The sequence below is a fragment of the Lynx canadensis genome, chromosome B1 (assembly GCF_007474595.2).
Source record: "Lynx canadensis isolate LIC74 chromosome B1, mLynCan4.pri.v2, whole genome shotgun sequence".
In the NCBI taxonomy this organism is placed as follows: domain Eukaryota; kingdom Metazoa; phylum Chordata; class Mammalia; order Carnivora; family Felidae; genus Lynx; species Lynx canadensis.
Window position 1 is genome coordinate 200,436,315 of NC_044306.2, and position 27,088 is coordinate 200,463,402.

At 41.8% G+C, this 27,088-nt stretch overlaps 1 protein-coding gene across 4 annotated transcripts in view; it reads left to right on the forward strand.

Annotated features, from left to right (window-relative positions):
- Window positions 1-27,088, forward strand: part of STK32B (serine/threonine kinase 32B) — a 395,708-nt gene that overhangs the window by 188,993 nt on the left and 179,627 nt on the right. The window lies entirely within an intron of this gene.

Below are 27,088 nucleotides of genomic sequence, written 5' to 3' on the forward strand. Positions count from 1 at the left end.
TATTGAATCCATGAACATGTTATTTCTCTCCATTTATTTATGTCTTTTATAATGCCTTTCATCCAGTGTTATAATTTTCTCCGTAAACAATTTTCACCACAAACAATTGTATGCCAATTGTGGAATTTATTCCTAGGTATCTTATATTTGTGTATCTTTTTAAAACTGTATATGTTCGAATTGCTTGTTGCTCGTGACAACAGCGCAATTTACTTTCCTTCATTGACCTTGCATGCAGAAATAGTCTAATAATTTATATTCGATGATCTTGGGTTTTTCTAGGTAAACAACATATTACCTGCAAATAATGATGATTCTCCTTCACTAGTTTTTATAGTTTTTGTTTTTATTTCTCATTATACTGTTCTTGGCTGGGATCTTTGGTACAATGTCTTAATCTGATCTAAATAGAATGATTTTAATATATTATACTTGTAGGTTCAGAAAAAAGAAAACCCTTCATCAGATAAATTCCTAGTATATGGTTTGTGAGTATTATGAATGAGGGTTGGATCTTACAAATTTTTCCTGCATCCATTAAATCTCTATCATAGTTTTCTCTTTTATTCTGTGAATATGGCCTATTGCATTGATTGATTTCATTGTTGTCTGTTTTATAATAGTTTCATTGAGATATCAAGTCACACATTTAAAGTGCACAATTCGGTGGCTTTTAGTGTATATAGTTGCACAACCATCATTATAACATCATTTTTTACATTTATTTATTTATTAAATATAATTTATCGTCCAGTTGGTTTCCACGCAATGCCCAGCGCTCATCCCAACAGGTGCCCTCCGTTGAGGAGGGCATTTATTTATTTTCATGGAATTATGGTAGACATACAACATTATATTAGTTCCAGGTGCAGTGCATAGTGATTTGACATTTATATATGTTGTGGAGTGATCACCATGATCAATATCATCATTGACAATAAATCAACAGATAAGCTAGCTGCCATGTCGCCATAGGAAGTTCTTACAGTATTATGAACTATGTTGCCTGTGCAGTATGTTGCATGCCTGTGTCTTATTTATTTCCCCTCCACCCTCCTCCCCTCTGGCAACCACCAGATTATTCTCTGTATTTTTTAGTCTGTTTCTGTTCTGTTTTCTTTGTTTTGCGTTTCACCTGTAAGTGAAATCATGTGGTATTTATCTCTCTGTCTGACTTATCACACCTACTATAATACCCTCTAGGGCCATCCACATTGCTGCAAATGGCAAGGTTTTATTTTTTATGGCTGAGTAATATTCCATCATATATAATATGTATAATCTATATGAACCACGTCTTTATCCATTCATTTATTAGGACACTTAGGTTGCTTCCATTTCTTTATTGTAAATAATGCTGCAACGAACATAGGGGTGTACGGTCTTTTTGAGTTCGTGGTTTTGTTTTCTTTGCATAAATACCCACAAGTGGAATTTCTGCATCATATGGTGGTTCTGTTTTCCACTTTTTGAGGACCTCCCATACAGTTCTCCAGAGCGGCTGCACTGGTGTGCATTCCCATCGACAGAGCAAAAGCATTCCCCTTTCTCCACATCCTCACCAACGCTTGTTATCTCTTGTCCTTTTGATAATAGCCACTCTGGCAGGTTTAAGTTGACAGTGTGGTTTTGATTTGCATTTCTCTGATGATGGGTGATGTCAGATATCTTTTTATGTGTCTGTGTACCTTCTTTGAAGAAGTCTGTCTTCAGGTCCTGCCCATTTTTTAATCAGAGTGTTTTTTTGAATTGGAGTGGTAGGAATTCTTTATGTATTTTAGATATTGACCCCTAATTGGATGTATCATTTGCAAGTATCTCCTCTCCTTCTGCAAGGTGCCTTTTCATTTTGCTGATGGTTTCTTTTGCCGTGCAAAAGCTTTTCAGTTTTATGTAGTTCCATTTATCTATTTTTGCTTTTGTTGCCTTTACCTGAGGAGACAGACCCAAAAACATATTGCTGAGACCATGTTCAACAGCGTCCTGCCTGTGTTTTCCAGTAGGAGTGGATTTTTATTATATTGAAACATTTGCATAGTGTCAATCCCAACCTGTTCCTGTGGTATTATTTTTCTGTGCGCTGTTCTTTTTGATTTCCACTTCAGGAAGTTTTTGCTAACTATGCTTGTAAACAAGAGTGCACTGGTCTGGACTTTGGTATCAGGATGTTACTAGCCTCATAAAAATGTTTGAGGATGGGGGCACCTGGGTGGCTCAATCGGTGAAGCGTCCAACACTGGCTCAGGTCACGATCTCACGGTTCATGCGTTCGAGCCCCACATCGGCTCTCTGCTGTCAGTACAGAGCCGGATCCTCTGTCTCCTTCTCTCTCTGCCTCTCCCCTGATTGCACTCTCTTCCTCTCTCTCAAAAAGAAATAAACATTAAAAATCAATCAATCAATCAATCAATCAAGAAATCAATGAATGAATAAATAAATAAGAGGCTACTTCTTTTAAAAAATATTTGAGGATTTCCCCCCACATCTCATTATTTTCATCTATAAACACTTAAATTTCACCTATAATTTTTTTTTAATCGTTTCTCCCTCCAAGAGGTGTTCATCCTCGATTCTGACAGGCACTAAAGAGTGTGAACAACTTAAGTAAATTTTTGAACCTAGGGGGTGGCAATCACGAGGGGGAGTACCTTTGAACACCAAAAGTGTAGGAGGGCAGGCCTATCGTTCTACGCTTTTGGAGATGCCTTGTTTCTTTCCTTCCAGAGTCCTGGCCAAGGAAGATAATTTTCCTTTGGGTCTCCTTTCCCCGATGAATTCTGTGTAGCTCTTAGGTTTCTTTTTCCTAGACAGCTCTAGCACTGAGATTCCTATACTGCTATATCACTGAGAATGTAGCCCTAAGAGAGGCCTGGCTTTATTGGATCTCAGTTCCAACTCTTCTCACATGGGCCCAAGGCCTTGGCTCTTTTGGATGATGGAAACACATGTCTCTTTTTTTCTGAGATCAGCAAATGTGTCCGGGCCAGCCAGGGATTGAGTTTCAACCTACCTCTCTTATTTCCAACTATCTCGTCCGTGTTGGCAGCCTCAGCTATGGATGTATTTATTTCATCCAGCATCGCTAAGGTAACGCCGTGGGTGTCTTTGGGACAGGCAACCTGCCATGTTGCTAAGAAGCCACATCTTGATGTTCCCATATTACGGGTATGAAAATGAGGGGGCGCCTGGGTGGCGCAGTCGGTTAAGCGTCCGACTTCAGCCAGGTCACGATCTCGCGGTCCGTGAGTTCGAGCCCCGCGTCGGGCTCTGGGCTGATGGCTCGGAGCCTGGAGCCTGTTTCCGATTCTGTGTCTCCCTCTCTCTCTGCCCCTCCCCCGTTCATGCTCTGTCTCTCTCTGTCCCAAAAATAAATAAAAAACGTTGAAAAAAAAATAAAAAAAAAAAAAAAAAAAGAAAATGAGGCCCAAAGTGATATAAAGTGCTTTGTTAAGTATAACAGCTGCTGACTGGAGTAGGTGGAACACAGACTTAGGCGGCTACGTGTCCAAAACCCATGCCCTCGGTGATGCCTGTTGTCTCCTACACTGAGGAATTCAGGTGTGCAAATGTCCTGTGCTTTTAGGGTCAGTTATGCCCCTGGGGCAGCTGCGATGCTCTTCTGGAACTCTCATGTTGCAAAGAAGGGGACCTGGAGACACAGTGTGCCCTTGTGTATCTTATGTTCCTTATTTTGCTATTTTGAGTCAGAGAAATTCAGGTGTTTCTGCTTTTTCTTTCTAAATATAGGACCGCCGCCGCAAAATGATGCTGGTCAGTGTCATTGCTCACGTTAGCTGAATTGGTGATTTGGGAGACCCTCGCCACCCCCCCTTTTTTTGATGCTTTTATTTATTTTTGAGACAGAGAGAAAGCACAAGCTGGGGAGGGGCAGAGAGAGAGGGAGACAGGAACCGAAGCGGGCTCCACGCTGCCAGCAGAGAGCCAGATGGGGGCGCTCGAACTCCCAAGTGATGAGGTCGTGACCTGAACTGAAGTCAGACGCCCAGCTGACTGAGCCACCCAGACGCCCCGAGACACTCACCCTTTCATGCAGTGAGTGCTAACGCTGGATATGTTAGAGGTTTTCCAAACTCCGAGTATAAACATACCGTGCCCTGTTACAATAGTATTTCTGTCATGCGTGGCCACCACTGCTCCTGCTTTTCCTCCTTCTATGGCTGCTGCTGCTGTAGGCAGGCTTTTCACTGAACTTCGTGGTTTCCAGAAGGTTCCGCCTTAATTATCTCCGTTCCCAAAAGAATTCAGGCCATTGGGTGGTACCCAAATATAACAGCTGCCAGAATGCGTCCCAGCGAGGTTGATAATTTTAAGGTCAGACATGGTAAGAGCCGAAGCTGGGACTCAGAAGTCTGTCGTATACGTGGGTTAATGAAGGAACTGTGACAAGCGGTCTGGTGTTACTGTCCCTCCCTCCTTCCTTTCCTTCCTGCCTTTCTGCATTCTTTCCTTTCTTCACTTGATACGTATCTGCAGAGCACTAAAGGCAGACACTGTCTTGAATCTTTATTTTACATTTTCCAATTATGATAAAAAAACAAATAACGTGTGCCATCTTAACCATTTTTAAGTACAGAGTCCGATGGTGTTAAGTATATTCACAATGTTGTACAACCCATCTCTAGAACATTTTTTGTCTTGTGAAACTGGAATTGAAACTCTGTCCCCATTGCACACCAACTCCTGATCCCCCTCTTCCCCCAGCCCCTGGCCACCCCTGGTCTACTTTCCCTCTCTATGAGTGTGACTATCCTAGGGACCTCATATAAGTGGAATCGCAGCCCTTGTATTTTTGTGACTGGCTTTATTTCACATAAGGTCCTCCAGATTCATCCATCCCATAGCAGATTGCAGAATTTCCTCCTTTTAAAGGCTGAATAATATTTGATTGTGTGCGTGTGTGCATATGTGTGTGTGTGTACATGTATATGTGTACACATGTATATACACAACATTTCGTTCATTCGTTCATCCAGATGAAGTTTGTATTGCTTCTACATTTTGGCTATTGTGCATAACGGTGCTGTGAACACAGATGCGCAAACATCCCTTTGAGATGCCGCTTTCAGTTCTTTGGGATACATACCCAGAAATGGAATTCCTGGATCATACGGTAATTCTATTTTTAAGTTTTTGAAGAATCTCCATTCTGTTTTCCGTAGTAGTCCTACATTTTACATTCCCACCCACAGGACACGGGGCTCTGATTTCTCCACACTGTCGCCAATTTTGTCTCTCTCTCTCTCTCTCTCTTTTTAAATTTATTTATTTATTTTGAGAAAGAGAGAGAGAGAGAGAGAGAGAGAGAGTGAGGGCATAGGGGAGGTGCAGAGAGAGAATCCCAAGCAGGCTCCGTGCCGTCAGCACAGAGCGTGACGTGGGGCTTGATCTCACAAACTGTTAGATCATGACCTGAGCAGAAATCAACAGTCGGACGCTTAACTGACTGACCCCCTCAGGTGCCCCCTGTCTCTTTTTTAAAATTTAAAACATTGCTGGCATATAATGTTTCGAGTGTACAACGTAGTAATTTGACAATTCTATACATTATGAAACGCTCACCACAATAAGGGCAGTTACCACCTGTCATCATAACTATTATTACAATATTAATGATTATGTTCCCTGTGCTGAACTTTTCATCCCCCTGACTCATTGATGGCAACCATCCTAATGGGTATGAGATGGTATCTTATGGAGGGTTTCATCTGCATTTATTCTAATTTTTTGCACACACTTTCTTTAAACCCTATAACAATTCTATGGGGTGCCTGGGTGGCCCAGTCAGTTCAGGTCGATTTCAGCTCAGGTCATGATCTCACAGCTCTTGAGTTCGAGATCTGCGTCAGGCTCTGTGCTGATGGCTCAGAGCCTGGAGCCTGCTTTAGATTCTGTGTCTCCCTCTCTCTCTGCCCCCTCCCCTGCCTTGTGCTCTGTGTCTCAAAAATATATAAAACGTTAAAAAAAATTTTAAACCGTACAACAATTCTGTTCACTAAGTACTTCCATTTACATGTTATTTTTGAGGAAACAGAGAATAGAATGTTCTATGAGGTTATTTCTGTTAACCCTAGAGATGCCTATGGACCATAGTCTTTGGGGATGTGATCAGACCTTATGATTTTTAGATTCTTAGGGAAATGAAAAGTGGAATCAAATTACTTATGGGCTCGGAAGCAGCCCTGTGAGGGGAAACACAAAGCTTTGCTTGGCTTAAGTCAACACGAAGAGAAAAGCATATCCCTCACGGCAGATCTCATATCCAGAGGCTCCATGGGCTTTTCAGGATCTGCGATCCACGGTTCATAATTAACGAACCACGATCCACTGGGCCCTGCCTCTGGAGGCACAACAGGTGCCGGAAAGGGTAGATAAAATTCTTTCAAATCATTGGGAAAGGATTCACCCCTTCCCTGTCGGCCAGCTAGATTGCTTCTTGAAACAATGCTGGCAAAACTCCTTCCGAAGTACAGTTTTATCTGGAAAGTCAAATGGCTGGGGAGGATTTTCCTTTGCCTCAAACCTATACTCTTCAGCAGTGTAGAGCATTCAACCGGCTGAGATTCACCAGTAACTGTGACAGAACAACCCCCTGCGAAACAAACTAGGGCTTAAAACGGCTGCCGTTGATGGAGCTCATGATGCCGTGGGTCAGAACTTGGGGCTGACTTGACTGGGCTGTGGCCCGAGTGGTCCCAGCTGGGGGCTCTCCTATCTCTGCGCTCAGCCATCAGTCAGCGAAGTGGCTTTGCTTCCGGGGGTTGTTCTGGCTGTTGGCTGGGGAGCCTGGGCCACGTGTCCCCCGCCCCTCCAGCCGGCTAGCTCAGGATCACTCCCAGGGCAGAGTCAGTGGAGGGTAAGCCCCGGCACACGAGCAGGCTGCAAGTCCCACAGCATCACGGGTGCCGTGGTCCCCTTGGCCAGTGCAGGTCACATGGCGGCTGGAGGTCGGTGTGGGGAGTTTACGGTGTGGGGAGAGGGGATATCAACACATAGGGGCCATTGCTGCACCCAGTCCATTATAAAGTGCCTCTTTGCCTGTGGCAGTGGCATAAGGGATGGAAATGGGATTTCCAGTCACATAAACCTTTGCTTGGTCTTCGCTCTGCGGCCTGCTCAGCAGGTGACCTTGGCCGCTTCTCCAAGCTCCACTTCTCTCCTCTGAAAAATAGTAAAGCATCACGGGCAGTTTGCTGATGACATGAAATTGTAAGCTAGCAGAGGGGAAAGCACCTGTGGTCTGTGACCATAAAGCCTGTTTTCTTTTCTTCCTTCTGGCATCGGTGTGTAAACATCTGAAGCTAAATTGATTACATCTAACCTTTTTAAAATCTTCTTTTACTTGTGTGCATCACTGGAAACTCCTTTCCCGATACTATCTCTGCTCTATCTAATGTACTCCTTAGTAAACAGTTTTGCAGATGTTGGGATGTGATCTTTTTTCTCCATTTCTGTGTAACATCCTTAATTAGATTATCACAGCTCCAAAGCTTGTAATCCTTCCCAGTCCCAGGGCACGGAAATGTTTTCCAGTTTGGTCTCCAGATGCCTCCACAGTGACCCACCTTGACCCACCTAACTGACCACAATTGTGCTCATCGAATTTCACCCCTTCAGAATCTGCTGGTACACTGTGTCTTACAGGATAAAGTCCAAGCCCTGAGCAGGCACTCTAGATCCCAAGTGATCTGGTCGTTCCCCACACGTATCCTCCAGGGTAACGAGGCTCAAATTCTTGCCTTTCGGTGTGTTCCTCCTCCACCTGAAATGCCTTGCCCTCTGTTTCTTTAACTTTTTTATTTATTATTATTTTTTAATGTTTTATTTATTTTTGAGAGAGAGAGAGAGAGCAGGGGAGAGGCAGAGAGAGAGGGAGACCCAGAATCCAAAGCAGGCTCCAGGCTCCGAGCTGACAGCACAGAGCCCGACGCGGGGCTCGAACTCACGAGCTGTGAGATCATGACCTGAGCCGAAGTCGATGCTTAACCGACGGAGCCACCCAGGCGCCCACTTTAACTTTTTTAAAAAATATATAATTTATTGTCAAATTGGCTAACATACAGTGTGTACAGTGTGCTCTTGGTTTTGGGGGCAGATTCCCGTGGTTCATCACTCACGTACAACACCCAGTGCTCATCCCAACAGGTGCCCTCCTCAATGCCCATCACCCATTTTCCCCTCCCCCCCACCCTCCCCGCATCAACCCTCAGATTGTTCTCTGTATTTAAGAGTCTCTTATGGTCTGTTTCTTTTCCTAGTCCACTCCTGTTCATCTGTCCCTCAGTTCCTCCAGGAAGACCTCCCTGACTGCCCACCCCAACCCCACTAACTCTTGTTTTCATCGTTGCTTCCACTGAACTCTCAGAGTCCCCTAGGTTCGCCTCTGTCAGGTCACTCACCACACCTTCTAAAAACTACTGGCTTACCTATCCGAAACTTCCACCAGTTTCTGAGCTCCTTGAGAGCAGAGACCAACAATGAATAATCAAATGAAGGACTCATCCTTCTCCGAATTAGAGTTCAACCAGGAGCTTCCAAGTCCGTGATCCACTCACTGTGATATGTGAGATGTCTCAGGCAGCAAAGAGCATGGTTTATTTAGAAGTAAGGAGCCAGAGGCGAGTGTTGTTTCTAATTTATATGAAACTTCCGCATAGTAGAGCTCATTAAAAGATGTCTTATTGTAATTGATGGGAAGGGTGAAGGAAGCAGGTGTCATCGTCACATTCAAAGACTTCCCAGCCTCATTATTCACTTTCAAGGGACGGATCGGAATGAACGAATGCTGTGTTTCTTGCCCATGGTCAGGAATAAAGGCATCAGTATTTCGCGTGCTATCATTTTGCTCCCAGGACTGTCCTACTCTGATTCCTTTCCCTAATCCCAGCTGATAGAAGCAAGTACTTGGCCTTCTTCCTAAAATGAGTCACTGAAGACTTTCATGTTAAATTGAGTGGTGCCTTTATAGTGTCCCAAATATTCTGCTGTCAGCTCCGTCACGGGAGGTTTGGTCACCTTGGAAAACCTGCCTCCCCCAAGTGCAGTTAATAGGGAAAGGGTCTGTCTGTTTTCTACCATAATTGGGGAGGCTGTAGGCTGAGATGGGGGAGCAAAGGCTTTGGAGCCAGGCTCCATCACAGCCTCACCGTAAAACCTCCGTGTGTTCCAAAATCCCATGAGCCTATGCCCTCGTCTGCAAGGTAGATTCAGTGGAGCATCTACAGTGCCGGTTGGAGGTTGGTCCCTGAACGTCTAGATTCTTTAGGCAGATAAGTCGCCTTTCCAAGGTTCCCATTGGTGAGAAATGGGATTCAGACTCAGGCATTCTGCGTCTAGAACCCAAACTCCAACAACTCTCCTTTCCTCGTTCCTTCTCTCCTTCCATTTTCCTTCCTCTCTCCCTTTTTCTTTCCTTTCTTCGCAAACTATTCAATGGATGCTGTGTGTCAGACCTGTATTGAACACCAGGGACATAGTGTGCTTGAACCACTTAAGTGTGGCTCTGGCTCTTAAGGAGCTTACAGCTTAGTGGAAGTGAGAAAAAAATTTAATTACAAAATTGCAAGAAGATAAGATGGCAGTTATTTTATTGAAGTAAGGGGAAATATATCTGTATCTTCAGGGGCTAGCAAAAGCCCAAAGCAACATAAAACTCATAATAAATCATAGTCGTAGTGTTTATCAAAATAATTCTCACAGCATGGTTTCACTCTTGTTTGATCCAGATATCAAGCACAGGGGTAGGTTAACAGCCTTGTTTCCCAGGGTCTGAACACCTGAGTTCTCAGCCTGGCTCTCCCACTAACTTGTTTTGTGACATTTGATAAGAGGGCAAGCCTTACTTACATAAGCACCAGTTCCCTTACCTGGGATATAAGACTGGTAATCCTGCCCTCACTGCTTCTCAGTAGGTTATGCAGAGGGTAGGTGATGTCCATGGGGGGATACAAGTTGTAAATGGGTATGTTTAAGAATTATGTTATCAAGTTCACCCTCTTTGAACTTCTTCAGTCCGGAGATCTCCAACCAGTCTATGGCAAAGCCTAACCCAGGTGACTGTAGGCTGCAGTGCTCCCTCTTCACTTCCAGGAACAGGACAGGAAAGGAGGAGTTTCTGTGATGAGATGCTTTTCTATGCTCAGAGTCAATGCCCTTTATCCCTTTTCCCCTGACGTAAATTCCTATTGGACATCTGTTATTAGTGATCACAATAGATCCATTTTGTGAGTGTCTGCCTTGTGCTGGGACCTGTACTAGACATGCTGGGCAAGGAATCTCTGCTCCTTACAAGAACCCTGTGAAAGCAGCTCCAATCCTCCTTTTACAGAAAGTAAAACTGAACTCATGGGTACAGTGTCCCATTATCTGTTCCCACTGGAAGAAGCTGGATCATCTTCTGTACCCATGGTAACAACCACCAGTGCTGCTGTACTTCATCTCCGAGAATGATACTGGGCAGGTAGATGATGTGTACCTCCTTCAGCCCTGTGTCTTCCTTTGTCCCTAGCCCTTTCGCTGATCTCTTTCCCTGCCTGTCCACTCTGTTATACTTACCCACGCCGTCTACCCTAGGCTGTTAATGTCACTCATTCACTTTTAGGAGAGGAGAAAAGAATGAAGAGAAAGAACCTGGGCTGGAGTCACCCCTGGATACCAATCTCAGTCGTCCCACTTCTAAACCTGTGTGATCTTAAGCAAGCTCTTTTTAGCCCTTCACTTGGTCTCCCCACCTGCAAAACAGAGGCAGTAATATCATAGAATCGGTATGAGAGCTACATGCCGTGACTAATGCAGTGCTTGGTGTATTGCCTGGCTTTCAGTAGGATCTGAGTTAATGTTAGTTTCTTTCTGTCTCACTCGAATTGTTGTAACCTCATGCCTGGTCACCGTTTCCCTTTCTCTCTAATCATTTCTCCTTTTAATCCTTCTGCCACTACTTCCACCTTTGTGTTCCTAAGGATTTCTTGTTCTGCTCCTGGGCTCCAAAACACCTACCAAAATAATTACAGGCTCTTCACTCTAACTTGTCAGGATCTACAAAATTTGGTCTTAACATCCTTTTCCAGTGCTATCTCCTGGAAATCCTCTGGAGAACCCAGGACTCTGCACAGGGTTCATCCACTTGCTGTTGCTTCTTGGATGGTTATGTTCCCTCTGCCTTAGAGTGTCCTCCCCTCCACCTCTGTCTGAAGAAAGCCTTCATAGAACTAAGCCTGTTGCACCAAGAAGCATAAAATACCTAGGAATAAATCTAACCAAAGATGTAAAAGATCTGTATGCTGAAAACTATAGAAAGCTTATGAAGGTAATTGAAGAAGATATAAAGAAATGGAAAGACATTCCCTGCTCATGGATTGGAAGAATAAATATTGTCAAAATGTCAATACTACTCAAAGCTATCTACACATTCAATGCAATCCCAATCAAAATTGCACCAGCATTCTTCTCGAAACTGGAACAAGCAATCCTAAAATTCATATGGAACCACAAAAGGCCCCGAATAGCCAAAGTAATTTTGAAGAAGAAGACCAAAGCAGGAGGCATCACAATCCCAGACTTTAGCCTCTACTACAAAGCTGTAATCATCAAGACAGACTGGTATTGGCACAAAAACAGACACATAGACCAATGGAATAGAATAGAAACCCCAGAACTAGACCCACAAACGTATGGCCAACTAATCTTTGACAATGCAGGAAAGAACATCCAATGGAAAAAAAAGACAGTCTCTTTAACAAGTGGTGCTGGGAGAACTGGACAGCAACATGCAGAAGGTTGAAACTAGACCACTTCCTCACACCATTCACAAAAATAAACTCAAAATGGAGAAAGGACCTGAATGTGAGACAGGAAACCATCAAAACCCTAGAGGAGAAAGCAGGAAAAGACCTCTCTGACCTCAGCCGTAGCAATCTCTTACTTGACACATCCCCAAAGGCAAGGGAATTAAAAGCAAAAATGAATTACTGGGACCTTATGAAGATAAAAAGCTTCTGCAAAGCAAAGGAAACAACCAACAAAACTAAAAGGCAACCAACGGAATGGGAAAAGATATTTGCAAATGACATATCGGACAAAGGGCTAGTATCCAAAATCTATAAAGAGCTCACCAAACTCCACACCCAAAAAACAAATAACCCAGTGAAGAAATGGGCAGAAAACATGAATAGACACTTCTCTAAAGAAGACATCCGGATGCTAAACAGGCACATGAAAAGATGCTCAACGTCGCTCCTTATCAGGGAACTACAAATCAAAACCACACTCAAATATCACCTCACGCCAGTCAGAGTGGCCAAAATGAACAAATCAGGAGACTATAGATGCTGGAGAGGATGTGGAGAAATGGGAACCCTCTTGCACTGTTGGTGGGAATGCAAATTGGTGCAGCCACTCTGGAAAACAGTGTGGAGGTTCCTCAGAAAATTAAAAATAGACCTACCCTATGACCCAGCAATAGCACTGCTAGGAATTTACCCAAGGGATACAGGAGTACTGATGCATAGGGGAACTTGTACCCCAATGTTTATAGCAGCACTGTCAACAATAGCCAAATTATGGAAAGAGCCTAAATGTCCATCAACTGATGAATGGATAAAAAAATTGTGGTTTATATACACAATGGAGTACTACAGGGCAATGAGAAAGAACGAAATATGGCCCTTTGTAGCAACGTGGATGGAACTGGAGAGTGTGATGCTAATTGAAATAAGCCATACAGAGAAAGATAGATACCATATGTTTTCACTCTTATGTGGATCCTGAGAAACTTAACAGAAACCCATGGGGGGAGGGGAAGGAAAAAAAAAAAAGAGGTTAGAGTGGGAGAGAGCCAAAGCATAAGAGACTCTTAAAAACTGAGAACAAACTGAGGGTTGATGGGGGGTGGGAGGGAGGGGAGGGTGGGTGATGGATACTGAGGAGGGCACCTTTTGGGATGAGCACTGGGTGTTGTATGGAAACCAATTTGACAATAAATTTCATATATTGAAAAAAAAAAAAAAGAACTAAGCCTGTTCCTCTCACTAGATTTATTTTTGAGACAGAGCATTTCTCTGGGGAAAGGGCAGAGGCTTTTTCATCTGGAATCCTCTGAACCTGGCAAAATGTTTATAATTTCTTTCATAGATATAGGACTACTCAGATTTTCTATTTCCTCATGTATTAGTTTTGGTAAGCTATGTTTCTCTAGAGTTTAAATTCATCTAAGATTTTCAAATTTATTGTCACAAGTTAATTTATGAAACTTCTTTATGATATTTTTAGTGTCTGTAGGATCTGTAAGAATGCCTCTTTCATTCCTGATGTTGTTTGGGTCTTTTTCCTATTTTTAAGATAAATGTTACCAGAGGTTGATCAATTTTATGTGGTTTCCAAAAACTAACTTTTATTTTCATTTGTCTTTAATATTGGGCATTTGTTTCTATTTCACTGATTCTGCCTTTTACAAAATTATTTCATAATTGTGACTTCTAATGCTCTTTTTCTGATTTCTTTAGCTGTATAGTATATCATTGATTTTTAGCATTTGTTTCCCTAACAATGCACATAGGCTGTAATTTTCTTCTAGGCATTGCTTTATCTAAATCACAAAGTTTATTATTCTTATTGAAGAATAATTGATAATATTATATTCATTTCAGGTATACAGCATAGTGATTCTGTATTTATATACAGTATGAAATTGTCACTACAATAAGTCTAGTTACCATCTGTCATTATACAAAGTTGTGACAGTTTTATTGACTATATTCCCTATGCTGTGCATTACATCACCATGTATTTTTGTAACTGGAAGATTGACCCTATTAATCCCGTTCGCCTATTTTATCCATTATTCCACCTTCTCCTTTCTGACAGACATCAGTTTGTTCTCTATATTCTATATAGAATATTCTCTACCTTCTAAACAGAATATTGTTTCATTTGTTCATTTTGGTTTTTAGATTCCACATGTAAGTGAGATCATATGGTATTTGTCTTTCTCTGTCCAACTTATTTCACTTAGTATAATACTCTCTAGCTCTGTCCATATTGTTGTAAATGGCAAGATCTCATTCTTTTTCATGGCTGAGTAATATTCCCTCGCACATATATACTACAGCATCTTTATTTATACACCTACTGCTGGACACTTAGGTTGCTTCCATATCTTGGCTATTTTAAATAACACTGTGGTTATAGAGATGAATATGTCTTTTTAAATTAGTGTTTTCATTTCCTGAGGACAAATACCTGGAAGTAGAATTGCTGTATTGTATGGTTGTTCTAGTCTTAATTTTCTTTTTTTTTTTTTTTTTTTTTTTTTTTTTTTTTTAAATTTTTTTTTTTTTTTTTCAACGTTTATTTATTTTTGGGACAGAGAGAGACAGAGCATGAACGGGGGAGGGGCAGAGAGAGAGGGAGACACAGAATCGGAAACAGGCTCCAGGCTCTGAGCCATCAGCCCAGAGCCTGACGCGGGGCTCGAACTCACGAACCGCGAGATCGTGACCTGGCTGAAGTCGGACGCTTAACCGACTGCGCCACCCAGGCGCCCCTAGTCTTAATTTTCTAAGGAGCCTACATATTGTTTCCCACAGTGGCTGTACCTATTTTCATTTCCGCCAACAGTGAACAAGGGTTCATTTTTCTCTACAACCTTGTCAACACTTGTTATTTCTTGTCCTTTTGATACTAGTCATTCTGACAAGTGTGAGATATCTCACCATGGATTTGATTTGCATTTCCCTGATGATTAGTGATGTTGAGCATCTTTTTATGTGCCTGTTGGCCATTTGCATGTCTTTTGTGGAAAAATGTCTGTTCAGGTCCTCTTCCCATTTTTTAATCAGATTGATTTTTTATATTGAGTTATATGAGTTCTTTATATATTTTGGATGTTAACCTCTTATTGAGTGTATCATTTGCAAATTTTTTTCTCCCGTTCAGGAGGTTGCTTTTTCATTTGGTTGGTGGTTTCCTTTACTGTGCAAAAGCTTTTTTGTTTAATGGAATCCCAGTTGTTTATTTTTACTTTTGTTCTCCTTAGCTAAGAAGATAGAACCAAAAAAAATCACTAAGATATTACTGCCTGAGTTTTCTTCCAGGAGTTTTATGATTTGGGATCTTCCATTTAAGTCACTAATTCATTTTAATTTAATTTTTGCATATGTGTAAGGAAGTGGTCCAGTTTTATTCTTTAGCATGTAGCTGTCCTGTTTTCCCAACGCCATTTATTCAAGAGACTATCATTCTCCATTGTATATGATTGCCTCCTTTGTCATAGATTAATTGACCATATAAGCATGGGTTTATTTCTGGGCTGTCTCTTCTGTTGATCTCTGTGTCTGTTTTTGTGTCACTCCCATACTGTTTTGATTACTATAGCTTGGTAGGATTGTCTGAAATCTGGGAGCATGATACCTCCACTTTGATCTTCTTTCTCAAGAATACTTTGGCAATTAGGCTTTTTTGTGGTTCTGTACAAATGTCGTGATTATATGGTCTAGTCCTGTAAAAATGCCATTGGTATTTTGAAAGGAATTGCATTGAATCTGTAGATTACTTTGGGTAGTGTGGACATTTTAACAATATTAATTCTTCTAACCCACGGACCGTTATGTATCATTCCATTTGTTTGTATCATTTTCAATTTGTTTCATCAACGTTTTATAGTTTTCAGAATACAGTTCTTTTACCTCCTGGGTTAAATTTATTCCTAGGTATCCCATTCTTTGTGATACAATTGTAAATGGAACTGTTTTCTCAGTTTCTCTTTCTAAGTTCATTCTTAGTGTATAGAAATGCAACTGATTTCTGCATATTAATTTTGTACCCTGTTCATATGTTTTTGGTGGGTGCTTTAGGTTTTTTACATACACAATTATGCCATCTGCAATAGTGAGTTTTACTTCTTCCTTTCCAATCTGGATGTCTTTTATTTCTTTTCCTTGCCTAATTGCTCTGGCTAGGATTTTTAGTACTATGTTGAATGAGTGGCAAGAGTGGGCATCCTTCTTAGAAAAAAATGCTTTCAGCTGTTCACCATTGAGTAAGATGTTAGTTGTGGGCTTGTCATATCTGGCCTTTATTATGTTGAAGTATGTTCCCTCTAAACTCACTTTGTTGAGAGTTTTTATCATAAATTGCTATTAAATTTAGTCAAATGCTTTGTCTTCATCTATTGAGATGGTCATATAATTTTTACCCTTCATTGTTTAATGTGGCAATCACATTATTTGATTCGCAAATACTGAAACATCCTTGCATAAATGGAACAAATCCCACTTGATCATGGTGTGTCATCCTTTTAAGGTATTGTTGAATTTAGTTTGCTAATATTTTGTTGAGGAAGATTTTTGCATCTGGATTCATTAGAGATACTGGCTATAATTTCCTTTTTTTAATAGTGTCTTTGTCTGGTTTTGTTATTGGGGTAATGCTGGATTCATAGAATAAGTTTGTAAGCATTCCTCTTCTTTAAGTTTTTGGAATAATTTGAGGAGGATAGGTATTAACTCTTTATTAAATGTTTGGTAGAATTCACTTGTGAAGCCATCTGGCCCTGGACTTTTGTTTTTTGGAGTTTTTTAAATTACAAATTCAATTTCATTGCTAGTAATCAGTCTGTTCAGATTTTCTATTTCTTCCTGAGTTACCCTTGGAAGATTTTATGTTTTTAGGAATTTATCCATTTTTTTCTAGGTGGCCCAGTTTGTTGGCATACAATAGTTCATAGTACTCTCATGATTCTTTATATTTCTGTGGTATTGGTTGTAACTTCTCTTTTATTTATGATTTTATTTATTGGGGCCCTCTCTTTTCTTAATGAGTCTGGCTAACGGTTTATCAATTTCGTTTATTGTTTTGTTTATTGTTTTAACCAGCTCTCAGTTTCATTAATCTTTTTTCTTGTTTTTTTTTCTTTTAGTCTCTATTTCATGTATTTCTACTTTGATTCTTGTTACTTCCTTCTTCCTATAAGTTTTGTTTGTTCTTTTTCTAGTTCCTTTAGATGTAAGTTTAGAGTGTTTATTTGAGATTTTTCTTATTAGTTGAGATGGGCCTGTATTGCTATAAGCATCCCTCTTAGAACTGCTTTTAACTGTATCCCACAGATTTTGGAATGTTGTGTTTTCACTTTCATTTTTCTCCAGGTATTTTTTGGATTCCTCTTTGATTTCTGTGTTGACCCATTGGCTGTAGAGTCATCACATATTTGTGCCTTTTCCAGGTTTTTTTTTGTAATCAATTTCTAGTTTCATATCATTGTTGTCAGAGAAGATCTTTGATATGATTTCAGCCTTCCTAAAATTTGTTGATACTTATTTTGTGGTTTAGCAAATGATCTCTCTTGAAGAATGTTCCATGTGAACTTGAGAAGAATGTGTATTCTGCTGTTTGGGGGTGGAATGTTGTGTATTTATCTGTTAAGTTTGTGTGGTCTAATGTGTCATTTAGTGCCAATGTATCTTTATCAGTTTTCTGTCTGGAATATATATCCAGATGATGTAAATGGGGTGTTAACATCCCTTACTATTATTGTATTACTATGTCTCCCTTTGTGTTCATTAAATTTGCTCATATTTATGTGCTTCTATATTGGGTCCGTACATGTTTGAAATTGTTATATCCTCTTTTTGGATTGATCTCTTTATCATTATGTAATGCTCTTTGTTATCTCTTCTTACAGTCTTTGTTTTAAATTCTCTTTTGTCTGTTATAAGCATTGCTACCCTAGCTTTTCCTTTTTTTCATTTCCATTTAGATGGAATATTTTATTTCCATCCCTTCACCTTCAGTCTGTGTGTATCTTTAGATCTGAAGTGAGTCTCTTGTATGCACAAAGGCACATGATTGGAGCATTTAGTCCGTTTACATTGAAGGTAACTATTGATAGATATGTATTTATTTATTTATATGTATTTATTGCAATTTTGCTAATTGTTTTCTGGTTGTTTTTGTAGCTCTTTACTGTTCCTTTTTTCTTCTCTTGCTCTCATCCCTCATCATGTGATCACTTTCTTTAGTGTTAGGTTTGGATTTCTCTCTGTCTCTCTCTCTCTCTGTCTCTCTCTCTCTCTCTCTCTCGTATTTCTGTTATAGGTTTTTGGTTTGTGATTATCGTAAGATTCATATGTAACAACATATTATATAACAGTATTTATTTATTCTCCAATTTTACATATGTAGAAAAATTACTTCAAATATAGTATTTACAGTTGAATTGCCTTTGTGAAATTGAAATCGTTCCTAAATAATGGTGTCCAGTACTTTCTCAACTAATCTAACACAAACACTAGAACAAATAGTCTATTTTAAGTTGGAAATCACTTAAGTTCAGACACATTATAAAAGCACTACATTTTTACTCTCTCCATATTGTATGTTTTTGATGTCATATTCTATATATTTTTATTTGTGCATTCCTTAATTATTGTAGATATAGTTGATTTTACTACTTTTTTTGGCTTTTACCCTTCATATTAGCTTCCTAAGTGGTTGAACCACTACCTTCACTGTATGTTTACCTTTCGCAGTGAGATTTTTTCTTTCATATGTTTTCTTATTTCTAATAATGGGATTTTCCTTTCTACTTAAAGACATACTTTTAATATTTCTTATAAAGCCAGTTTAGTGATGATGAAGTACTTTAGCTTTTTGCTTGTCTGGGAAACTCTGTGTCCCTTGCAATTCTCAATTCTAGCTTTTCCAGGTAGTGTATTCTTGCTTGTTTTTTTTCCTTTTTTTTTTCCCCCGCACTTTGAGTATATCATGTATATCCCTTTTGGCCTACAAAGTTTCTGCTGAGAAATCAACTGACAGTTTTATGGGGTTGGCTGATACATAACTACTTGCTTTTCTTCTGCAGCTTTGTGTGTGTGTGTGTGTGTGTGTGTGTGTGTGTGTGTGTGTGGTGTGAAATCAAAATATTTACTCAGATTTATGGACTCAATCCATGGAATTTACTTAAGAATCACTGACTTTCTTTATTTTTTTTTTTAGAATTTATTTATTTATTTATTTGATATAATTTATTGTCAAATTGGCTAACATACAATGTGTAAAGTGTGCTCTTGGTTTTGGGGATAGATTCCCGCAATGAACCACGGGAATCTTGCAACTTTTAATATTCTTTTCATATCTTTAATTTTTGACATTTTAATTATTATGTGTCTTGGTGTGGATCTCTTTGGGTTCATCTCTTTTGGGAATCTTTGTGCTTCCTGGACCCAGATGTCTGTTTCCTTACCCAGGTTAGGGAAGCTTTCAGCTATTATTTCTTCAAATAAGTTTTCTGCCCCTTTCTTTCTCTTCCTTGTCCTTCTGAGACCCTATAAATGTGAATGTTCTGTGCTTGATGTTGTCTCAGAAATCCTTCAAACTATCTATTTTTTTTTAATTTTTATTTCTCTTGCTGTTCAGTTTAGGTGATTTTCACCACCCTGTCTTTCAGATTGCTGATCATTCTTCTGTATCATCTAATCTGTTGTTTGTTCCCATCTCTGTTGTTACATTTTTCAGCTCTGATTGGTACTTTTTTATGTTTTCTCTTTGTCTGAACTTCTGACTCTGTTCATCCATTCTTGTCCCAACTTTAGTAAGCATCTCCACAACCATTGCTTTGAACTCTTTACTGGAGTATATTGCTTATCTCCATTTCATTTACTTCTTTTTCTGAGATTTTGTTTTATTCTTTCATTTGGAACATATTCTTCTATCTCCTCATTTTGCCAGACTCTCTGTATTTTTGTGTGTTAGCTGTTTAGCTACATCTTCTAATCTGGAAGGAGTGGTCTCATGTAGGAGATGTCCTATGGGGCCCAGAAGCACTATCCCCTCTGTCCACCAGAGCAGGGTGCTCCAAACATGTCTCTTGTGTGGGCCACATGGACCCTCCTGTTGTGATGGAGTCATGAGTACTGTGGGTATGCTGGTGGGCAAGGGTGGCCCATGACCCAGCTGGCTGCAAGGCCCAGCTGTGGCTGCTGTGGGCATGCTGGTGGGTAGGGTTATCATCCTGTTGGCTGCAAGGCCTGGCCAAGGCACAAGGTCATGCAGGGCTCTCAGCAGGATGAACTCCTGGGCACTAGCAGTGGGAGGATTTGGAATAGCATCTGCCACCTCCGAGATCAGCAAGGCACAAGATAACAAAAATGGCAGCTAAAATGGCTGCTTCTGGAGTCTCAGTCCCCAGAGAGAGGCCCACTTGCTTTCTGCCTCTTAAGCAGGCACTTCAAGATTAGTAGGTACTTCTCCTTCACCTATAGCGTATGTACTTTTTGATACTTGCACTGGTTTCTGGGTCAAGTGAATCTCTGCACAAGCCCTTGAAGAGCAGGATTTTCCTTTTCCTTATGTTCCATAGTTTTCCTGGACATTCTCCCCACTGGTTTTCAAAGCCAGCTGTTGTGGGGGCTTGTCTCTCCTGTGCAGGATCTAAGGGTTGGGGTGCCTACTGTGGATCTTGAATCTCTCGCTCCTCGGGGGAAAGTTCCATTCCTTTGAGATCCCTCATGGCCATGGAATTCTGGGCCTGTGGTTTGGTTTTGTTTCTTAGCATGACTGGATCTCTGCCTCTTCTACCCATGTTGGTCTGCCCCTTGTGCTGGGGGCTCTGTTCATCAGTTTCTGTGTTCCCTTCAGAGGGAATTGTTCCATACGTAGTGTTAGGTGTATTCTGTCCGTGGGAAGGGGGGAGTTCAGGAGCTTCCTGCGCGACCATCTTGAGTCTACTCTTCCCACACAAATTTTAATATGTCATATTTTCATTATTATTCAGTTCAAATTACTTTATAATTTCCATGGTAATTTCCACTTGACTCATGAATTTTTGAGAAGTATATTTTTACATTTCCAAACATCTGGGGGTTTTCTAGTTAATATTTCCTTATTAAGATTGAGCTTAATTTAAGCGTACCCAGCATGTGGTCTATATGGTTTCGGTAGGCTTAACCAGAGTCGGGTCTTGCCGTCTGACCTCACATGTGCTATGTTCCTTAATAGAGTTTGTCATATTTTTCCCCATTTTTTAAAGATTACAAAAAATAAAGGTAAAAGATAAGGCTCATGAAATGAAATGGGTGTTATGATCCTGGCTTTTCTTTAATGTTTTGTTCAAGCCTCACTAAATGTTCCATATATAGACTTCTCAGTTTATTCCTAGTTGCCATCATTCACTAAATACATATTTATTGAGCACCTTCCACACCATAGGCACTTAGTAAAGAGGTTGGACATCCCAGGGAGTAAAATCAGACGTCATCCCAGATTTTACAGCCCAGTGGGGCAGACTGACATTAATTAAATAATCAGCATAATGGTGTGCTACTTTAAACTGAGGAAAATGCACACAGTTCTCTGGGATCATATACCAAGGGAATATTGCCTGCTCAGGGTTGGGTTGGGGAGGGGGCAGGTCTGTTACATATCAAGTTGTCATTGTGTGTAGAAAAACTAATGGGATTTGGTGTGTAAAAGACAACATTAATAGCTTGCATCAGCAAAGGTTTTGTATTATTTTGAGACCATTACAATCATATGCTTTTCTCCTTCTGTTAATTAATAATCACCTTATAGAATTTTTAAAAAATTTACTCTTAAATTAAGGGATAGCAGACATAAAGCAAACTACGTTAATCTTAACCATACAGCTGAATGAATTTTTACATATGTATGTACTTCAGTGACAGTCACCCAAATCAACATGTGGAGTAGGACATCTGGGAGGCTCAGTTGGTTAAGCGTCTGACTTCAGTTCAGGTCATGATCTCACGGTTCATGTGTTTGAGCCCCTCATCAGGCTCTGTGCTCACAGCTTGGAGCCTGGAGCCTGCTTTGGATTCTGTGACTCCCTCTCTGCCTCTCTTTCTCTCAAAAATAAATACAAAAAAATTAGAGAAAAGATGTGGAGCATTATCACCATCCCAGAAGTTTCCCTCAAGTTCCTTTCCAGTCAATACCCCACTAAGAGGTTATTGCTTTCCCAGTCTGTATCATTAGATGTTTGTGTGTCCTCTTTTTTACACTTATATGATAGAATCATGGGATACATATTCTTTTGTTTGTTTTTTTCTCTAAACATAATGTCTTTGAGATTCACCTGTCATATCACAGTTCTTTTCCACTGCTGCGAACTGTTCTTTTGTATGATTATTTGTTTAATGATTCTACTACTGATGGAACTTGGGTTGCTTATAACTTGGAGCTGTTGTGAATATTCTCATCCATGGCAGACACGTGTGTTCATGTCTCCTGGGAAATTTGTGCATCATAGGGTGTTGTTGAAAGGAGTGTCGTATGCATGGTACGTAAGGCGTGTGAGGATGTTGTGAGCCCCAGTGTCATGTGGTATGTGAATGTTACTGCAGTTGTCTATTACTCTGAGATTAGAGGAAGAAAACTGGAGACTTTGAGCTCTGGAGATGACACTTGATCTCATTAGGCCTCCCATCCGTGTTTTAGGTGCAGTCATGGAGCCAGAGGAGAGAATGTGCCACCCCTGGGAACACCCAGGAGTTTGCCAATGGTTCACCTCGCAAACTTGCCCTTTGTGAAATTTAATTGACAGAAAGTTTTGCAGGCTGAATACTATTGACAGAGTGTCCATACTTGGACTTCCAGGAGGAGGACTTGAGGTTTTCTAGGGAAGTGGGGGGCATGGAGCAGGAAGGAGTTTGATACATAGAAGCGTGGACCCATGGTGAGCGTCCATCAGGGGCCCTCCTTCTGACCCCACCCTTCTTTCCCACCTCCCCACCAAATCCTCCAGCAGTGTCCTTCGGTGCAGACTTAGATTACCACAAATTCTCTGGCGGCCCAGCTGCTCTCTGTCTGAGTGCTTGTTCACGACTTTTCTAACTTTACCTTCAGACATGCTGTCCCCTGAGTGAGTGACTCTCTCATTGGGTTCCTACAAGCCGTATGTTAGCTGAACTCAATTTGGACACACAGTGGATTGGCTCCCCTGATGCATGCCCCATTGAACCTGACCTCCTTCAGAATGCATGCATGTAGTCGTTAGTTTCCTGTCTCCTTCCTGGTGAGTTGGTAAGACCCATGAGGGTGCGGGTTGTGCCTGTCTTTACCCCACTCAATCCTTGGCTGCTAGTACAGAGCCTCATGCAGGAGGGAATGGAACTGCCTCTATGCATGGCCCAAAGCAGACACCCAAGGAATGAGTGAGTGAATGAACGAATGAGCAAGTGAACGAATGCCAGGTGCTGCCCAGAACATGCAGCTCCTCTCCAGTCCACCATAACCATTCTTTTCTAGGCACCATCACCTCAGCCTTTAGTGGTCTCCCTACTTCTGACCATGGCCTCCTGCAGTCTGTTGTCAACACAGTAGCCAATGGGACCTTTTTACCTCATATCATGTCAGTCTTCTCAGAATCCTTCAGTGGGTCCCATGTCATGGACCCAGCAATAGCACTGCTAGGAATCTACCCAAGGGACACAGGAATGCTGATGCATAGGGGCACTTGTACCCCAGTGTTTATAGCAGCACTTTCAACAATAGTCAAATTATGGAAAGAGCCTAAATGTCCATCAACTGATGAATGGATAAAGAAACTGTGGTTTGTATACACAATGGAGTACTACGTGGCAATGAGAAAGAATGCAATCTGGCCTTTTGTAGCAACGTGGATGAACTGGAGAGTGTTATGCTAAGTGAAATAAGTCATACAGAGAAAGACAGATACCGTATGTTTTCATTCTTAGGTGGATCCTGAGAAACCTAACAGAAGACCATGGGGGAGGGGAAGGGGGGAAAAAAAGTTAGAGAGGGAGAGAGCCAAACCATAAGAGGCTCTTAAAAAAACTGAGAATAAACTGAGGGTTGATGGAAAGTGGGAGGGAGAGGTGGGTGGGTGATGGGCATCGAGGAGGGCACCTATTGGGATGAGCACTGGGTGTTGTATGGAAACCAATTTGACAATAAATTTCATATTAAAAAAAAATATATATATATATACATAATGAGGAAGAATGTTGGCCAAGGGGTCAGACTTTGAGTTCAAATACCCGTTCCTCTGTATTGGCTGTGTGACTGTGCTAAGTTACTTTGCGTCTCTGTGCCTACAGATGAGTTCACTGAGAATACTAAATAGGAAGCACTTAGAGCAGTGCCACAGCATAGTTAGTGCTTAATAACTGTAGTTATTGGCGTGGTGAGGATGGAGTCAGAGAAGAAAAACAAAAATGGTGACATTATTGACAAATATCAGAGCTTCAGGGTGAAAAGTACAGGCCGTACAATGCTGGGCTCAAGTCCTGGTTTGCCATTTACCTGCTGTGTGACCTCAGGCAGGTTATGTAACCTTGCTGAGTCTCAGTTTCCTCCTCGCACTTTGGAAGAATCATAGTTTGTTCCTTGCAGGTTTGGGGAGAATTGTGTGATTTGAACAGTGCACGACACACACCCAGCTCTCAGTAAGTGTTGTTGATTTGTGTCTGTTTTACTAGCTTCCGTATGCTAGCCAGGCTTACAGAACTTGCCTCCCCGCCCCCTCCTGGTTTCCTGTCTCAAACTTTACACATATAAGATAAATTCTTGAACTTCTACTGGAACAGTTTCTTTTGAAGGCACCTTTCTCTCAATAGAGGCAGCCTTGACTCCCCCATCTGAGGCCCCACATGTCAGGCTTATCCTTGATTCTTTTCTTTCGCACCCCACACCCAATCCGTAGGAAACCGTGTCTTTCTCTTTATGATGTCCAGAGTCCAGTCACTTCTCACTGCCTCCCAGCTCCCGTCATCCAAACCACCATCATCTCTCCCCTCGGTGGTTGTCACAGCCTCCTGCCTGTTTGTCCTGATTCTTCCCTGGCCCGTGTCGGTCCATTCCCAGTGCAGTGTGCAGAGCAATCCCATTAAGACCTCAGCCAAGTCACGTTCCTCCTCTGCTCGCCACCCAACGAGCTAAAGCCAAATTCCCTGCAGTGCTCCGCAAACCCCAGCGTGCTCTGGCCCTGTGGTCGCTCCGGCTCATCTTCCATTTTGCTCAGTCTCTTCCAGGCTTGCTGTCTTCTGTTCCTCAGGCATGATAAGCACATGCCTGCTGCAGGGCGTTTGCACTTGCTGTGCCTTCTTTCTGGAATGCTCTTCTCCCAAATGTTTGCAGGGGTCCCCCCCCCCTTCCTTCAGGTTTTCACTTAGATGGCACCTTCTCGAGGAGACCTTGCCTGGCCACCCCAGCTAAAACGGCAACCCCAAAATTCTGCACACACCCCTTAGATTTTTCCCTATAGCACCTAATAATGACATATTTAGTTTCATCTTTTTACTGACTGTCTACCTTATTTAGAGTGTAAGCTTCAGGGCGCCTGGGGGACTCAGTCAGTTGACCGTCCTGCTTTGGCTCAAGTCCTGATCTCATGGTTTGTGGGTTCGAGCCCCGCGTCGGGCTCTGTGCTGACAGCTCAGAGCCTGGAGCCTGCTTTGGATTCTGTGTCTCCCTCTCTCTCTGCCCCTCCCCTGCTTGTGCTCTATCTCTCTCTCTCTCTCAAAAATAAAACATTTTTTTAAAAATTAAAAATATATATAGTGCAATCAGCACTGTACAGAGACGTATACAGGCCTTCCAGACTCAGAAGTTAACTCTGCCTGGGACAATCAGGAGAGGCTTCTCAGAGGAGATACCGTTTGTTCTGAAGCTATTGGAGGAGTTGGAGCTCTCTAGGCTGCCAAGTTTCTTTCTTTCTTTTTTATTTAATAGTGTTTATTTACTTGTGTGTGTGTGTGTGTGTGTGTGTGTGAGAGAGAGAGAGAGAGAGAGAGAGAGAGGGACAGATGGAGTGGGGGAGGGGCAGAGAGAGAGGGAGACACAGAATCTGAAGCAGGCTCCAGGTTCTGAGCTGACACACAGAGCCCGACGTGGGGCTCGAACTCACAAAAGGTGGTTCGGTGGTCATGACCTGAGCCAAAGTCGGACGCTCAACTGACTGAGCCACCCAGGCGCCCCGAGGCTGCCAAGTTTCAAGGGGCCTCTGGTACGGGTGAGTGTTATGATGTAACAGCAGAGAGTTGGGGAAACAAATGGCTTATTTGGAAGGAAAGATGTGTCACACATGTCAGACAGCAGAGGTGGTGCACAAGTCAAGAGAGGTAGTCTGTGCTGCAAGTTGTTTCTTAGGACATGGAGTCTGAGGTAGAAATTAGCAAGGGGGAGCTTTATTAGGGAGCACCTGATTAGGGAATGCCCTGGGGATCAGCATCTGGGGAGGGGAGCAGATGGAAGGAAGGAAGGAAGGAAGGAAGGAAGGAAGGAAGGAAGGAAGAAAGAAAGAAAAGAAAAGAAAAGAAAGAAAGGCTGAACGGCTGAACAGAGGAGCATCTGGCTTGGGTACAGTCCTAATGAAGCCTCATGTGACCCCCTGGGCATTCTGAAGCTGGTCAGCTCTTCGGAGGTATCCCAAGTTGGGGGTGACAGGGCCAGGATTTTATACCCACGCTTTGGCCCGTCAGTGGTTGTGGGCTCCCCCAGCAGGGGTGACTTTGGTTAAAGCAGCTCTTTTTAGCTGAGGCAATTCTAAAAACAGCTGATGGTTGGTGGCAGACAGCAGTTAGAGGGGAGAGTGCTGTCCTCTGTGGGGGTCTGTGTCCTGGCCTCCATCACTGCAGCCTGGCCCTGCACAGGAAGACTCTGCCCTGCAGGCTGCAGAGAGCCATCAACAGCCTGTGAACATGGAAAAGACATGCTTCCAGATTTATTTGTTAGAGCCTCTGTGGCTCAGGTGGAGGAGAGAGGAAGGAAGCAGTGAGATCGGTTAACAACTTATGGCTTCTTGGGTGAGTGCTGATGAGGCCCTTAGCAACGCTGGCTCCAGTGGAAACACAGGTTTCTGGATAAATGAGAGTACTAAGTCACCATTCCTTAAGGGCCTGCCATGCATCAGACTCTTGAACCTGTTGTCAACTTTCACAGTAATTATGCCAAGTATGCATTTTTACACAGGATGAAATTGAGGATCAGAGTGGTTCCGTTTCTTAAAGAAAAAATCACACAGTAGTAAAGAACCAAGCTAGGAATAAACCCCGATTTTTTCGCGCTTAACATGCCTCACTGTTTCTTATGAACCAGCACC